The sequence below is a fragment of the Lathyrus oleraceus genome, chromosome 4, assembly GCF_024323335.1.
Source record: "Lathyrus oleraceus cultivar Zhongwan6 chromosome 4, CAAS_Psat_ZW6_1.0, whole genome shotgun sequence".
NCBI classification, from domain to species: Eukaryota; Viridiplantae; Streptophyta; class Magnoliopsida; order Fabales; family Fabaceae; genus Lathyrus; species Lathyrus oleraceus.
This window is the reverse complement of record NC_066582.1, coordinates 215,374,545-215,393,867: the sequence shown is the minus strand read 5'-3', so window position 1 is coordinate 215,393,867 and position 19,323 is coordinate 215,374,545.

Here is a 19,323-nt window from a genome sequence, read left to right as displayed (position 1 = left end):
TTTATGATTTTTAGGTGGGATCAAATGAATTGGAAAGCTTAAGATGTCTAATTCAAATGTTATGTTGAACAAAATTTCAAAATCTCAAAGGAAATACATGTGATAATGCAAGACATTATAGGTCCTTTTGGGTCAAATGCATTAAAAGGCAAAAAAGTCCAACTTCAAGTGCCCATAACTCTTTCATAAAAAATCCAAATGATGCAAAATTTAAGTCCATTTTGATTTTCTTAAAAAGATATATAACTTTGATGTTGTAGGTTGTTTCATTTGAGGCTTGTATCATCAAAACAGAAGGGCTTGAACATTGGCCAAATTTGGAAACATTGCATTGACATGTTTTGCACATTACACTTTAAACTCAAAATTCACCAATTTCCACACTTCAAATGGATTTTTGCCCAACATAACAATTGTTCCTTACATCAAGACCTTTCCAACCATTACCCACATGCTTATGTTTGGATTTTCTAATTGGCATTTTCGAAGAGGTGAATGTTTAGGTTCAAATATGGAATTCACATGAAATCTTGATACCCAAGCAAATGCCATTCAAACTACACGTCCAATTCAACCTGGTTTGTGTTCAGCATTCATTTGCATCAGCTTTTGGGCTTTGCACGCGCCTATACAGGCCCATGCATGAAGGGTCCAAATTCCATGCACACGAGTATTGCCTTGCATTGCTTCAAGCTCAGCTATAAATAGATGCTCCTCTTCATTCAATTCTCAACCTAATGGCGTCTAAGATGCTGCACAATTGAATCCATAACCATTACCAAAGATGCTATTTCATTTTTCTTCAAAATTTTCAGATCCAAAATCCAACTACATCTGGTTGAATCCTTGGATCTAGAGCTTCTAAACCTTCATCATTCATCTCATTGATCTTCTGTTTTGGCAAAGAAAGCAAGAAATCAAGCTCAAGTTTCCAGAATTCAAGTTTGTTCTTCAACTGGTATTTTCTTCGAATCTCTCATTTCTTTGATCTATTTGCCTGGCCAAAGTGTTTTCTGAAGTCCTCACTTGAGAGGCAAGCTAGTGGTAGCTTCAATTTCATTTTTCTTTGATCTGCATTTTTCATACCTGAATCTTCCACCTCAGATTTCTCAACTTATAGGAATCTTGAGTGTGATTCAAGGTTACAGGGGTGATGTACATCACCCCAGCTTCATTTTGGTATAAAGATCGTGCAAATTGGTGAAGGTATGAAAACCTGCAACTCTGGCCGGAATTATGAGGCTCACCGAAGAAGAAGGTGGCTCCGGTGGCCGTCCCAGTGCCAGATCAAACCACAGCCCTTGGATCTCCTGTGCACGATCTAATCTCAGCCTTTGTTTTATTTGACTTTTTTAAATACATGGTGTGCACGCATTGACTGAAGAGTATGGTGGGAGCGCACATCTGGAGCGCATGATCTGCCAGCTCAATTAATGAGCTCAGATCTGACGCTCCTGGTTTTTTTGAATTTCCAATTTTCTGATTTAATTTCTTTTATTCCCTTTTATTTCAAAAATTCATATCTCTCTCATTTTTAATCCAAAAATTATGGGACCAATTGCATTAGTCTCCAAATAAATTCTAGTTTCTGATTCTGATTTTTAATATTTTTTATTTTATCATTTGATATTTTTTGTAAGTTTTCTCTTTTCTGGTTATTTTTAATTCATTTTAAATAGTTTTTGATATTCAAAAAATACAAAAATATTTTCCTAACCTATTTGAATGATGATGGATCTATGAAAAATATTTTCATCAATTTTTAATTGATTTGAGATTTATTTGAGATTTTAGTTCAATTAGGTTATTTTTATTCATTTTTAATTGATTAAAAATAGTTTCTGACTTTTAAAAATGCTGAATTTTTTGGTCAAACTTTGTTTGACCTTGTTGAACTCAGGATAAATTACTTGGACCTTTCAAGGTTGATTTGAAGTAATTTTGAAGTTTGACCTTTTTTTATTTTTAATTGAAGTTTATTTTAATATTAAAAATGCAAAAAATATTATGCTTATTATTTGATCTCCAATCTTTACCTCATTTCTGATTTCTTATTGTTTGACTTTGACTTTCAATGTCAATTGGTCAATACATATGGGTTGGTACATATTATTCCATCTTATGCATTTTTTATCTTTCCATTTTCATTATCCTTCCTTCATCTTCTTCTTCTTCTTCTTCTTCTTTCTTTTTGATCAATGAGTTGAAGGTTGATAAGTTAGTATTGATTAGGGAGACTTAATCTTCCTTGATTCAAATCTAATTCATCTTGATCAATTGATCAAGTGAATGGCTTTGCATTAAGGATAGGTTGTTTTCTAAATCATGCAAAAGGCTTAAACCAATACAAGATCAATTCTCTTTTCCTTTTTGACATGGCAAGTTGTTGGAACTTGGTTCACTAATCAAGACTTCTAACTTGTGTTGTTGCCTACATTATTATTGACCGACCTCAGATAGTTGTGACTTCTACATAAGTCCAATTACGATTGCTTAACATAGCGCTAAATTTGCCTTATGGCACACTAACTACTAACACTAACCATTAACAACTAACATTTACTTCTTTCTCTTTACTTTTATGCAATTTACTATTCTTGCACATATTATCCATTTGCTTTTCTCTTTGCTCACTTGAGCACATGTTTATGTTAATGCCATTTGCCTTTTGCTCACTTGAGCACATAATTGTGTATATACTATTATGTTTGTGTTTTTGTTTTGATTGTTGTGGACCAAATGCAAAGAAGTGGACTTAGTATCTAGGACATTCCCTATCCAAAAATGGAGAAATGGACTTAGTATCTAGGACATTCCCTATGCAAAATTGGAGTAAAAGGACCTTAATGATGAAGATGGGTTAGAAGGACCAAATCTCTAAACTCACTCTTGTCCATCCTTGGTTTACTTCATGAAACTTTTGATGTGTATGCTTTTGTGCTAGGGAATTCTATGAGAGCTCAAATTGAAGGACCATTGCCATGTTCATCCAAAGTGAAAGATACAAGACACATTGAGGATCTCTTAAGAGGCTTGTTTGATGATTGCTTATGCTTTGTGTGATTGCTTATTCCAAAGGATGGGAGCTACTTGGATCATCACTATGATCCCAAGAGAGGAACTCCTTGTGTGGTTTTGTTCTCTTTTCTCTTGCCTCTTGTATGCTTAGGACTTTAGCCCTTCTTCTTCTTCCCTCCACTCTAAACCAAGCCAAAACTTTTTGTGCAAAAATTTAACTATTGTTTCCAAACATTAGAAACCTAAGCCTTATGCTTTTGATTTTCAAACTTTCTTTTCATAATACTTATTTTGAATTGAACTTTTAAACCAACTTTGACCATTTTTGTATATACTTCTAATTGGTAAACATAACCCATTCAAATGTCTTTTTGTGGTTCCAATGGCCACTTCTTTAATCAAACTTTTCATAACCTTTAGCTATTAGGTTTGAATTATCTTTGTGGTAGATGTAATACTCACCTATATCCTTAGTGATGGACAATGAGTCTTCCATGCTTATTATAGGGTTAACCCCTCACTAGCATGTTGAAGCTATCCTCACATGGTGGATTTGTGGTTTGGTTGAGTTTTCTCCCTTTGATAACAAAAGACCTTAAGGCTTTTGGACCAATCAATTCACCAACTCATTTTGAGATTTTTACCCCGAACTACGAGGTTTTGATCCTAATCTTTTTAAGATGGTAGGTAGGCAATGGGTTTATCCATCCAAACACAAAATGTAAATAACTTGTATATTCTCTTCTCATCCTTCAATCATGTTTGCACAAACAAACTTTCACAAAACAAATAACCTTTACAACAAGTGTGAAAAGGGCTCCCTAGGAGTACTTAGGATGTTTTGGGTGCCTAACACCTTCCCATTGCATAACCAACCCCCTTACCCAGATCTCTGTTCTCTTTTACTAGTTTTTGTTAAAACTTTTAGGTTTTTGTTCGCTTTCTAACCATTCCTTTGGATAAATAGAAGTGAGGTGGCGACTCGACTTGTATGGTTTACCTTGGATTTAGTCAATATCTCTAATGGTAACGAATACCCCGCTACAGAAAAGTGGCGACTCTGCTGGGGAGTCTATTGCCTAGTGGGTTTTGCCTACTTTTCATATTTTGCTTTGTTATATTGTATTATTTTGTGACATATTTTTGTGCAATTTGGGATTACTGTATTGTATGTAATGATTGATTTGCTTGATATTAATTTCTTGTATGCTTGGTGATCTTTGTGAGATGAGTTCTATACCCGGACTCGAGTGCACTTAGGCTAGGAGAATGGCGTAGTCTTGTTGACTTGTGTGGAGTTATTCCTTAGCAAGTTGACTTGCAAGTCCGTTCACTTGGTGGAGGTCATGTTGGGATCAATAATGTCACACAAGTAAGTTGTGGTTAGACATTACTCTTTCCAATATAGACCTTAGAAGCCAAGGACCTTAGTTTACCAAGCCCATCTTGGCCTATTCTTAGGATGTAGTGCGAAAGTCGTTCAAGTGTAAGATTTGATACGATTGTTACGCGATACTACACTCATAAGAGTGTCTCTTGAGAATATTTTTGGAATACGAGTAGTCGTTTCTCCGATAATATCCGAAAGATGGGATGATGACTATGGGAACCTCTCGTAGAACATGTTTGGCAGGTTTAAACCCTATGACACTCCCTTTGGTTGGTTCTTAACCAAGACCCCATGCTCGTGACTTGCAACAAACCCTTGATTCATGGTTGATCCGTTCATGTATCCTTAATATCAATGGAACTTGGGTGTTGATAAGGTGAAAACCATAATCCACCAAAATGGATGATTGATATTAAGGATGATATGATCCATCCCATGACCTTTGTTTGGTGTGCTTTGCTTGATCCTTGAGTGTGATTGTTGCATTCATGCACCCATTTGCATCCATATCACCAATAATAAAGAAATTGTCAAGGAACTTAAGGGGTTTATTTGCAAATTTTCAGACATGGAAAGACCAAGAAGGAATACAAAGAAGTACAGTTTCAGACAACCAGATTTGAAAGAGCTAAGGAATTTGACATCCTATGTATTAGATCCTTTGGGTTTCAAGGCTCGTTTTGGGAAGCTTCTTCCTCTTTTGACTACTCAGGTGGACGACGGGTTGATGAGTGTATTGGTACAGTTTTATGATCCTTTGTACCGTTGCTTCACGTTTCCGGATTTTCAGCTTTTGCCTACACTTGAGGAGTATGCCTACCTTGTGGGTATACTTATTCTAGACCAGTTGTCGTTCAGTGGCTTAGAGAGTATTCCTACTTCTCAAGAGATAGCAGACATGTTGCACATAGATGAATCTCTGGTTGGTGCTCATATGACTACCAAAGGTGGAATTCAAGGTCTCCCTTCCGAGTTCCTCATTGCTCAAGCTACTGTATATGGGAAGGCCATGAGTGAGGAGGACTTTGAAGCCATATTTGTACTTCTCATCTATGGGTTGGTATTGTTCCCCAACATCGACAAGTTTGTGGATGTGAATGCTATTAGGATCTTCTCTACTCTTAATCCCGTTCCGACTTTGTTAGGTGATACCTATTTCTCTTTGCATATGAGGAATGCAAAGGGTGGTGACGCTATTGTATGCTGTTTGCCCCTGTTGTATAAGTGGTTTATTTCTCATTTACCGCAAACGGTCGCCTTCAAGGAGAACAAGGGATGTCTACGGTGGTCCACGAGACTTATGTCTCTCACTAATGACGATATCTCTTGGTACAATCTGTCGCATCCTGCGAAAAATCAACCGGCGAGACTCAAAATAAAACACACACAGAGCCGCCACTAAACGTTATTTATCCCAAGATAGGGAAAGGAAACGCTCAGAGAAACCTGGAAAGACATGGTCTCGCGACCAGAGAGAAAAGGTTCGGGAGTCGGTTACGCAAGGGGAAGGTATTAGCACCCCTCACGTCCTAGGTACTCCTAGGGATCCACGTCCTAGAATAAAGAATAGGTTGCTAAAACATCACACACACACAGGGAACGCAGGTGGGGTTAAGAGGAACGAGCTCGATAAGGTATCGCACCTTATGCCTACATATCTTGTCTGGAACAAGAATCAGAGCCTCTGTAGTTCGGCTTACGCACGCCAAACAACACAAAACAAACAAACAGATGGCAAACATGGAGCCCGACAACCACTGGATGGAATTACGTCAGCATCCGAACCAAAACGCACTCAAAGGGGCAAACGTGGAGCCCGACAGCCAATCACTGGGCTTACGTCGGCATCCGAACCAAACACACAGTCATATAACAATTAAACACACGCAAAAAAGAAAAAGGTTGCCCGGAGTGGTCTCGCACGACCACCTGCCTACATACCTCGTCTAGAACGAGGATCAGGGCGATGTAGTTCCCCTGAAAGGGACTAAATTGTTAACCAGAAACAGGGAAAAGACACACGACTAGGGAGCTGAGACTCGAGCCTAATGTTGTCATGCATCGCTTACCCTAAGTTCGGTTTTCTATCCTACTTGCATAAGCAAACTACTCCTATCCAGGAAAGAAGCCAGCACACAAGCATACATCATAATTCAAGCATATATCAAATGAGAACAAGCATCTCAAACAGATATCCACACAGCACGCACTATAACCAAACAAGTGGCTCACACAATAGGTTTGACTGCCGAAGCGAGTCGTCTGTACGGGCTGGGTTTGCTCTTAACCTTGCCATTACGAGGCTAAGGTGAAGCAGATGAATGGATGAAGTGAGGATCAGACCTCACAGCTCTTATCCCTAACCAGGGAGAGCTTCTGACAAATGAGCATGGGTCCAGAATAAGGGAACCCTTCTATACTCGATGACTCTGACACAATGTGCACTGCACAGGATCTTGGGCTTTTGATCTCAATGCTACAACCATGTAATGGGAGCAAGGAGAAGACTCAACTGAATAGTGGGGGGTAGACTGCGTACCCCTACCTTCCACCAATTGCCTTATTTAAAGGACTTTCACCTGCTTGGGCTTAAAAATAAACAACCACAATCATTGCCTCTTAAGGAGGACTTCAGACATTTATTTGCCCGGCCCGGTAACAGCCGGGTCTCCAGACTACATGAAGTCAAGAGGACCTACCTCAATGCAAGTTGCTTAAGCAACACAAAGCAAAAGTTCACAAGGAACTGAGCAACTAAAGTACCTGGAAACAATCAAACACAGTTAGTACTTAGACAGACAAAACCAAACAGCAAGTGTTCAATCAATCAAACTATACAAAGCAATGCACAATAAAGCAAACTCAAAGCTCAAGCCTAAGCTTCACCACCTACAAAACAATGTTATGTTAGTGTACAAACATCAACAACATCAATTAAAATTGATTTGGATCATTCTCCATGTGCATTATGCCTTTGATCCTGAAAAATCAAGCAAATATTAGCAACAAGACCACTAGGCTAAGCCTAGGGTCCAAAGCAAGAAAAAATTCCTAAACAGCAAGGTATTCACCAACCAAAGTCAAATTAATGTCAAACAAGAGCAAACATCATTAGTCTCATGTTTATATCATTCATCATGTTCATGTTATGCACAAAACAATTCAACTTATGTCAAATGGAACACAAAACATCCAAACAGAACTATTGCATTCAAATCCACACCAAAACACTCCCAAAAATTCTCAAATAAATTACACCTAAACAGGACCTAATCCAGGTATGGCACACCAAATTTGAGCTTAATTGGGCAAATGGAACCATGTCAATGAAAATCAACAAAAACAGATACAATTATAGGCTCCAAATCACAACATCAATAAATACATCCACTTCAAAAATTCATAACTCAATGAAAACAAAAAAGAAAAGGATGAGACCAAAACAGGGATGTCACATTATGTGTCTATTACAAGCATATCAAATTTCATGACAATCCAATACCATATGAGCATTTCTCAATCAATCTACCAACCTATGTCACATGAACTTGTAAATTTGACCAACAGAAATGAAAAATCACAATCAATTTGAAAATGCAATGTAAAATTCCACAAAAATTCACAAAGCATCTTAACATGTTAATGATTCACCATGAAAAATTTCATTTCATTCTAACAAGTATAGACCACTCAATTAAATCCAGCAAGTTGACATCAAGAGGTGTGACACAAATTGTCACACCTAAGTTCCATAATTTGCTGCTCAATGACCAGGTATCAAAAATTCATGAAATTTACATGGAAGTGAGCATCAATCAGTCAAGAATCATCACAAAAATTTTCAAGAATTTATTTAACACTATGAGCATTTCATGAACCAAATGGTAAAATGTATCAATAATGGACACATGTGAAATAAGCCTAGGTCAAATGATATTTTTACCAAGCACAACTTTGACCAATAGGTCAAAAAAATCCTACACTCATCAATAAAGTCATAGAAAAAATCTCCATATTTTTCTGAATTTTCTACAATTTTTTATGCATTTTTTAAGGTCATGGTAATTTTTTATGAATTAAACAAGTTAATTAAAATACATAATGGCAGTTTGGTAAATATTGCATGGCGCGGGAGGGAAACAGATGATTCAAATTTTCAAATGGTTTGGAAGATCAAACAGCCTTTTCATCGTCACCTCAACTCAGCTTTTCCAGAAATTTCACAAATGCTCAAGAACACGTGTTCCTCAAATCCTAACCAAAACGGACAAATGAATAGCCGTTGGACTCGTCTAAGCACGAGGATCTCAAATCTCAACTTAATTTCATCTAAAAGTTTCTAAATCAACCGAATCGTGCAAGTTAGGGTTTGGATATGAAACTTTAATTCCAGATTTCTCCTCCTATGGTTAATCATTTTCTAAACCACAAGCAGCATTAGAACCTACGTTTCATGCTCTTTCTAACGCATATAAGCATTAAGAGAATCGTGACGGTCGAAAATTCACATACCTGGAATGGCAGCCACGAAATCAGTGTTCTTTGAGCTTTTCTTCCTCAAACAGATGTAGGAGAGAGATCGAGAAGGTGATTGATGCGCTCAACTCCACTTGCCTTTGCTCCTAGTGTCCACAACTCGAATTCACCATGAATGAGGCCATGTTGAACAGTCACGATTTGATGAGCTTTGGATGATGAAACACGAAAACAGGTGGAGAAGAAGATGATTGGAAGTGAATGCAAAAAGAATTTCCAAGTTTCATCCACAATTGATGAAGATTGATGAATTTGAGGGTTTGGTGTTCTTGATGAAAATTGAGAGAATGTGAGGTTTTTGAGATCCAATCTTGGAGTATGTGATTTCTGTTATGTTTAACATGTGATTAAGCTTATATATGTTTCACTAAACCATGCTTAATCAAGTTAATTAGCCAAATGCACATGTTAATGAAATGGCTAATTTTGCAAATGAGGGCAAAAATGGAATTTCCACATAACAGCCAATGCCACCTGTTTTGACAGCTCATACACCTCCCAAATGTCATATGTGAGCTGTAGAAACTTGCCTCATGCTCATTGGATGTGTAATGCTCAATTTCACTATGTGATACCATTTGTCCATTTTTAGCACTTTCACTTTTCAAGCCAAATCTCATACCATATGCTTTAGCCATGAAATGATGATTCCAACACACTCTAAATTCCATTTATGAGGTGTAGAAAAAAGTCCCATCTCCAAATTCCAATTATTTTAAGAGTTGGACAATTTTGCCCCTGGTCCAATTCAACTGTCCAGTTGAAAAGTGACTTTTTGCCTTGGCCATTTTTGGGAAAATCCAATTATGCACCCTCAAAGTACATGTCAAATGGAGTTTGTGCATATAAAGAACTTGCAATTTGGACAAAGTATGTGGAAATTATGGCCTCCTGATTACGGGTCATTTTTGAATTTCACTGAGCCATAACTTTCCAACCATACATTGGATTTTCAAGTTCTTGGACTTTTTGGAAAGGTGAGAACACGATCTACAACTTTCCTGTTGAACAAATTTTCATTTGAAGCTTCCTTGGACACGTGGCTTTGAGGTCAAAAACTTTCCATTTTTGGAAACTTCAATTACAAGTCACTTTCTATTTTTGGCAGTTTTTGTCCTGACTTGATTTTCTTCATTCTTAAGCTTTGAGATGTCATATAACACTTGTTCCAACATGAATGAAGTGTATCCAACTCATTTCCACCTCCAAATCCATCAGATCATGTACAGTTGACCACAGTTGACTTTTTCATCTGACAGATGAATCTGGCAATGCATAGATCAAATTGAGCCCCAATCTCCAACTGAAATAGCTCAAGGGTGATACCCTAGCCTCAATAAGCACCATATAATCACAAAATGAACCCCATAACCATCATGAACCCCATCTCCTGATTAAGCCCTGATTGGCCCAATGCAGCTGATTAGGGTTGACCAGTGGTCAAAACCCTAATCTCAAGGAATCTTCTTCAATCTCCTGATGACATCCAACCATGATGATGATGATGTATCATTGCAATCAAGATGAAGACCAACATCCATTGAGAATCATAACACCCTAATTCACAGCCCAATCCTCAGATGGCCCATGATCAGTCAATAAACCCTAGGCTTGCACTTGACTTCCTATCTCCTGATTAAGACTTGGGAAGATGGCTTGCATAATGTAACCACATGATAAAAACATGAAATGCCTAATGTCCTAAAATGAAATGCAAATATGTTAATGCTAGTCCCAAGAGAGGAGGGCAAATTTTGAGGTGTTACAGCTGCCCCTATTCAATCCACTGTGAACCTGTCGATACGAAATAGCCTCGGCTTTCGGATGATCAGGATGAAGAGTGATTGAATACCAAGAACAGACGAACAATTTGCACTCCGATGGGATAATAATTAACAGCGCCTGTCAGCATCGGCGAAGAAACAAACTCGAAAAACGTCAACCTGGATACCAAAATAAATGGTAACGCAGGGATAACCATGGCCTGAACACCACTCATCCGCTCGGGATTATTATTCCTTTCTTTTTTCATGCTTTTCTTGAACCCCGAAATTTCTGCTGATTTCTTTTTCTTTTCTTGAACCCCGAAATTTTCTCCGCTCTTTTTCATTTTCTTGAACCCCGAAATTTTCTCTGCGCAAACGACCCTCAGATCTCTGCATTTGAACCCCATTCTCCTGTTTGCCAAAATAAATGGACCCCATTCTCCGATTTGGACCCCAGTCGCCTGACGATGACTCGCGATCGCCAATATGAACCCCGTTCTCCAGAAAATGCCGCAACATCTCCCTTTCTCCATTTGAACCCCATCTCCAGAAAATGTCTCCACATTTCCTTTTCTCCATTTGAACCCCGTTCTCCAATCTCTCGTGATAATTCCGCTGGCAACGCCGGAAATAACACCAAACACCACTCTGAGGGCGACATATCAGAGGGTACACCTTCACAAAAGGAAGGTAACATGTGTATCTCTTCCTCAGAAGACACCCGTAACGACCTCCACTGGCATCCGCCAAAGTCTAAGGTGACACATGAACAGAAGATAATCCTGCGGACCTCCTCCTGGATATAATCTTCAACTCCAATCTTCATTTGAACCCCAGAAAATACCTCAGTATCTCCTTTTCTCCCTTTGAACCCCGGAATTTGCCTCAGCATATACTCTTCTCTGATTGAACCCCGATCTCCAGAAAATGTCGCAACATCTCCTTTTCTCCATTTGAACCCCGGAATCGCGCTGATCGCGTAACGTCTTCTGATATCATTTCCACCTCTGTCCGACGGAAACATTTCCTCCAATATCGCACTACTGGGGAACACTGCTGATCTGACGTCATGGTACCACACTCCTTAGAGTAACACTTTCAACCAGACACTGACTGATGACTGGGAGAAAACTCGACGTTTACTAGACATCGAACAATGATGTTGACAGGACATCGAACAATGATGTTTACAGGACATCGAACAATGATGTTGACAGGACATCGAACAATGATGTTGACAGGACATCGAACAATGATGTTGACAGGACATCAAACAAGGATGTTGACAGGACATCAAACAAGGATGTTGACAGGACATCAAACAAGGATGTTGACAGGACATCAAACAATGATGTTGACAGGACATCAAACAAGGATGTTGACAGGACATCAAACAAGGATGTTGACAGGACATCAAACAATGATGTTGACAGGACATCAAACAATGATGTTGACAGGACATCGAACAATGATGTTGACAGGACATCGAACAAGGATGTTGACAGGACATCAAACAAGGATGTTGACAGGACATCAAACAATGATGTTTACAGGCATCACACAATGATCAACCAGACATTAAACAATGACTGGGAAATAACTTGACGTTGACTGGACATCGAACGATGATGTTTTACAGGACATCAAGGAAAACTCGACCAGACACTTACTGATGACTGGGAAATATTGTTGTTCCAAACTCACAATGCTGAACTCCTCGGAGTATCGTCTTCATTGTCCGGCAAAACCGATCCTCAAGCGGTAACCACGGCTCGAATCGCGTTGATCGCGTAACATTCTCCAATCTTCATTCCCATCTCGGCCCGACGGAAAAGCTCCCTCCAGTATCGCACTACTGGGGTACATCCCTGATCTGACGTCATGATGCTAAACTCCACAGAGTAACATCTTCGCTTTCTGGCACAACCACCTCTCAAACAGTAACCACAGCTTGAGACTAACTTATGTGTGCAATATGATGCATGATTGATTTTTCTGCGTAATGCTCCACAATTGTGGAAATGCTACGCGATTTATTTTTCTATGCAATATGCTATGCTTATTTTTTTTCATGATGAACGCATAAAAAAGAAATATCCCCCTCAAGGGACTCTTCCGGGAAACATGAGATTCTCTGCTGAGGAACTCGCCATTGCTCCAACTCCAACCTGCTGGGGAATAGCACTGCTGCTGGGAAATAGGCAACCCTTGCTGGGGAAGAACCTCCTTCGCACCCAATCCACTCTAGAAACTGCTGGGGATAAGCACCACCAACACTCTGTGGGGATGCAACAGTCTTTGCCTTGCTGGGGATATCAACCCTGATTCTGCTTCGGGAAACCCCACAGATACCTGACGACCTCACTGGGGAAATGCTCACAGATACTCCGCTGGGGAAATAGCAATCTCCAGGCCCGTCGACTAGGGAAACATTGATTTGACACCTGCTAGGGATTGGCATCCTGACCCTGCTAGGGAAGCGAATGCTACTCCGCTAGGGACAACCCATGCAATCCCATAGGTAGAATCAACTCAGCTGGGAATGCAAAATCAGTCCGCTACGGGAACTTGTTCAACCCACTGGTAGGATGAACACTGCTGGAGATATATTTCATTGAAACCCGCTCCACTCGGGGAACCGCTGGAGATATACTTCTTTTAAACCCGCTCCACTCGGGGAACCGCTGGAGATATATTTCTTTGAACCCGCTCCACTCGGGGAATAGCTGGAGATATATTTCTTTGAAAAAGACCCGCTCCACTCGGGGAACTGCTGGAGATATATTTCTTTGAAAAAGACCCGCTCCACTCGGGGAACTGCTGGAGATATATTTCTTTGAAAAAGACCCGCTCCACTCGGGGAACTGCTGGAGATATATTTCTTTGAAAAAGACCCGCTCCACTCGGGGAACTGCTGGAGATATATTTCTTTGAAAAAGACCCGCTCCACTCGGGGAACTGCTGGAGATATATTTCTTTGAAAAAGACCCGCTCCACTCGGGGAATAGCAACCTTCTGGCCTGGCTGCTGAGGAAACACCATTGTAAACCCGCCTGGATAACCATCCTGACTCGGCTGGAGAAGTCCACAGACCTTGAATCTGCTGGGGAGCTAGTCCCATGATTCTGCTTGGGGACTTAGCTGGGAAATGAGAAAAGTTGGTACAGAACACCCATCGACTCGTCGAACCACGGTGTCTACCTCCCAATCTCGTATCAGCCTTCCACTTCTTGAGAATTCCCAGACTCATCTGGACCTTTTCTGCTCCATCATCTTGTATTCCAAGTCGCTCCGCGCTCGACGAGAAACGTACTCCTGGATTTATACAGAAATTTCAATCTTCCGACTTTGAAGAGTCTTCTTGATTAATTCCAAAGGTCGTCGGACGTCTCGTCGTCTCTCCGTCCTTTCTTCATACACTCGTCCCTGATCGGACTCTGCGGGGAATCGCATACTTTCAAGTCTTCCGACTTTGAAGAGTCTTCTTGATTACCATCAAGGATCGTCGTACTTCGCAACGTCTTCGCCACTTACGTTCCTGAGCGAACTCTCTGGGGATCTGTTACAAAGCTCCCACATCACAACCTGCAAGTGAGTGAAAATATCCAACAGCTCCTGCAAAACAGATCGTTAGATAAAACCGTGCCCCAGGCGTGTCAAGATTTCAACACTTGGGTCATTCAACCTTCCAAATAAGATTTCAAGCTTTCCATCTTATAAACATGCATTGGAAGGAACCTGTATGTCTTAAAATGCAAGATTCTTTATCAAAAATATCTGGATGTTTTTGCAATCAAAGCGGTTATGAAAAACAAAAACAAAATTATTTGACTGAATATGCATTTTATTGATTTGAAAAGTGTGTGGCTCAAATTGAGCAATACAAAGGGAAGCAATTCCTGAAAAGAGGTAATTGCACAAAAGGAAAAATCTATCCTAATGGCAATGTGAAACCCGTGATCTCACCGAGTTCCAACTCGGTTACACCCCATATGTCCTCAGACTCTCCATGCTTTCTGCCTTCTGAACAAGACGTTTCTGACTGATCCCTACCGGGTATTCTCCATGATGCTTTAACCAAAGCGCAAACGATCATGCTGGACGCAGTTGTTCGTTTCAATCCCTCTTTTGCCTGGACCGCCCTTTCGGGTTTTCAGTCCACCGGTATACCCCTTTTTGCCCAAGTCGCCTTTCCAGGTTTTCGACTTGCCGGGTGTACATTTTTCTTTTTATCGCTAATTTTTGCCCGAACCTTTTTCTGTTTTTTGGTTCGCCGGGATGCCCATTTTTGCCTGGACTATTTTGTTCTTTTCGTCCAGCGGGTCTCTTTTATACGAAGTATTTTTTTACTGCGTCCGCATTCACAGGGGATGGAAAATCCTCGCCATCCATGGTCGTTAGCAACAAGGCTCCACCAGAGAAAACCTTCTTAACCACGAATGGACCTTCATAATTCGGTGTCCACTTGCCCCTTCGATCGTTTTGAGGAGGAAGGATCCTTTTCAGCACCATATCACCTACGTGATATACCCGAGGTCGCACCTTCTTGTCAAAAGCACGCTTCATCCTTTGCTGGTATAATTGCCCATGACAAATGGCTGCTAGCCTCTTTTCCTCAATCAGGCTCAACTCTTCGTACCGGGTCTTTACCCATTCAGCCTCTTGCAATTTCACGCCCATCAGGACTCTCAAAGAGGGAATCTGAACCTCCACAGGTAACACAACCTCCATTCCATATACCAATGAGAAAGGAGCTGCCCCAGTAGACGCACCGAGGTACAATACCCAGGATACAAGCTTCGTACTCAATCACACCGTCAGTGTATTCAAACGTTATCCGGGCAACCAAAAGCTTATTCACCTTAACCTCCCCATCAGACATCAGAATCCGTTCGGATTTGGGGTCAGGCCCCTCCTCCGGGATCGGTCACCCTCAATCTTTCGATTGGAGCACCTCGAGATGTCCTCATCAGGGAACTCAAACTTCCTCGGTTGATAATCCTCCAATGGGTTGCAGAGCGATGTAATCAGACAACACATCCCTTGATCACTTTCTGAGCATCACAAATCAGTCAACATTCTTTTGCTCTTCTCGCAACCCGTCCGGTCAATGCTGGATTCTCAAACCCATACTTGATCAGATCCATCTTGGCAATCCACAAAGTGGCATGAATAAGCATATACTGTCTCAGTCGGCGAGCAGCCTATGCCAAAGTACATCAAGTTTTCTCGAACAGTGAATGTATTGTTTCACAGTCGGTAAACTTTTTGCTAAGGTAAATTGCATGCTCTTCTCGACAAGACGCGTCATGCTGACCCACTTCACCTCGTAGACCCCTCGAAGGCCGTCAAATACAGAATTGATGGTTGTTCCTTCCATAGGAGGCGACAGAATCAGAGGTTCCTGCAATTTATTCTTTTATTTTCAATGGCCCTTGGCAATCATTATTTCACCTGACCGTTTGATTGATTTTTTTTTTTCAACATCTTGAATATAGGTTCACACGTGGCTGTTAGATGAGATGTGAACCATGACAGGTAGTTCAATCTATCTATGAAACCACGAACCTCTCTTCTATTCCCTCGGTTCAGGCATTTTTTTTTTTTTTTTTTTTTTTTTTTTTTGCAGGATGAACCTCGATTCCTCCCTCACAATGAACCCCAACAGCTTACCAGACCGCACTCTGATAGTGCACTCGCTTGAATTCAACCTCAGTTTGACTTGTCTCAACCGGTCAAACGACTTGCCCCGGTCAGCCAGATGCCCCGCTTCTGTATGGAACTTTGTTATCATGTCATCAACATAGCATTCAATTTCATGATGAATCATATCATGAAACAAAGTCACCATGGCTCTCTGATACAGGCACTGGCGTTCTGCTTCTCCAGAGGACTGTCTTCTCTCCTTGGTAGCTTGTGCGCAACGACACCGGTATCCGACCCTGGCATATCCTGACATGACCAGGTGAAGGCATCCACATGCTCTTTCAACAAGGCTACCATTCTTCTCTCAGCTTGCCTCTGAAGCGGCCTTATTTTCCTATTTCTTTCCTGACCTCGGCGGTGCTTGGCATAACAATCTCAACCCGCTTCCCGTGCGGCTGAATCACCTTCTCCTCTTGTTTCAACAACCTGGCTAATCTCCCAGCAGATCACAATCTTCTTCGCCTTCTTCTTCAGCCTGATCGCTTGGATTGTCGAAGTCATATGAGGTGTAACCAAATTGTTATCAACGAGATCCGGAGGATTATTTTTGAATTCGGAACGAGACAAACCAAAAAAGGAGAAAAAATGAAAATAAACATTGCCATTTTTATTTGTTTTTAAACTGCAAAATAAATGAAAAACAGGGAACACCGCTTTTTGACTGAAAAACATCCATTTGTTTATGATGCAGAAAATGCAAATTTAAACATGAGGTGGCCCTTACAATGAACCATTACGTGTCGGGCAACACGTATGGCTTTCATGCAGATAAAAACTGAAAACAAGAATCATTACTCTTCCAGACGAGTGACAGTGCTGATCTTTTAAGCCTTCTAGTTCTGGATTCCCATCCCTGGTGCGCACAGCTTTATCCAACCATCAATCTTGCAGTTACCATCAGTCTCTTCACCCATCCTACAGGCGTGATCTGAATCTTCAGCAATTGCACTCACCATTGCCTGACCATGTGCCGGCATAGGATTAGCATTAACATTTGGAGACGGTGCAAAGTTGATAGCTTTGGAATCCACCAGGTCTTGGACTACGTGCTTAAAAGCTTTGCAGTCCTCTACACTGTGCCCGGGAGCACCCGAATGGAATTCACATTTGACATTTTCATCAAAATTGGCTAGCCTTTGATCAGGTCTCATAGGCGCCAAAGTCCTCAACTGTACCAGCCCCATATCTTGCAACTTTTTCAATAGGACAGAGTATGTCACAGGCGGCCTGTCAAAATGCCGATCACTCATCCTCCTCCTGACTGGATATCCTGCCCTCTGAGACCTCTGCTGAAATGGCCGATGTAACACCCCGATAATAATATGTATTTATTTAAATTAAATTAATAATATGTTTATTAATTTAATTAGAATATTTGAATTATTATTATTATTATTTTGGGATAATAATTATTGGGATAATTAATTAGTGGAATAATATTATTGGAGTATATAAGTTGGAATAATAAAAAGTCCCAATTTTTGGAAAAAGGTTTTCACGTGAAAAGGGAAAAGAGGCAGAAAGGGCAAAAAGCCAGAGAACGAAGGTTGAAGGAAGGAGAAGCTTGGAGCTCGGAAGCTGCCGGATTAACTCAGGTAAGGGGGGTTTATCATCAATTAACGGGTATTATGGGATGATATGTACTGGGTAGTGATAGACCATTGTTTTACCTATGATTGGATGATATATGTTGAATTTATGAACTGTTGAGATGAACGAAAATTGAAATATAATTGAAGAATTCGTAGGAATTAGAGGTAGAAAGGTTAGAAATTTGTGAAATCGAAAGTGTATGATTCGTGTTAGATGATATGAATGAATTGTGTGTGAAATTTGGACTGTAGAAGGTTGAATTGGGTAGATCTCGTAGCAGAGAAAGCCATTGCAGATCTGAGAATTCTGATCTCTGGTCATACGCGTATGGCACTAGGCGATACGCGTATGAGATGTTGGTACGCGTATGGGGGGAAGCCTTACGCGTATGGGTGGAAAAGATGGCATTTTGAACGTGAATTGGTCTCTGTTGGTACGCGTAATGGGAAGTTGTTACGCGTAGCGTACGCGTATGGGATAGGTGGTACGCGTATGAGTTGGGCGAGGAAATGCGCAATACGCGTAAGAGAGTAGGCATTACGCGTATGGAGTTGGCCAGGTTTGGGCAATACGCGTATGGCGTGGACAGTACGCGTATGGGCAGAATTGTGTTTTTGCTGTGCTACTGTTGTGCAGTTTTTGGTTGTTTAGGCTGAGTGATGCGACTTAGCTGAGATATGATGTGATAGGGATTATTTCCCGTTGTTGTGAGTGGCATAGGTATTAGTAGAGTGTGCTAATACTGTGTTTGCTTTTGTGGCATGATATGATATGCTTTTGTGATTAATTATGTTGATGATGTGTGATGGTATACGTGATGATGTGAATGTATACATTTGTGAATAGACTGTATTATGGCTTAGAGTGTGAGCATGTGTCTATCCTTGATTATTGTTGATGTTGCATTGCTAGGTGATTAGCATGCATATTGTGGCCTTCGGGTGGTAGCTAATTCCCATGGTGAGGAATTAGTGAGTTTAGTCATTTTTGGACTGTTGTTGATTGTTTGCATGCTAGGTGATTAGCGTGCATTTCATGGCCCATTAGGGGTGGTAGCTAATTCCCATGGTGAGGAATTAGTGAGTGAGTCACTATGTCTCAAATGAGTGGGACTAGTGAGCTTGGTAGCCGTGCCTGGATTTGGACGGTGAGGTTGAACTATATGTTCACAAATAGTCGGTACCGCATGCATAGAGTCTCATTGCATAATGAATGTATGGCATATGATATGAATGGATGTATTCCAGTATCATATATGTGTTGTGTGTGGTGTTGTTAATGATTGAATATGATGGAGAATTGTACTGTTGATTA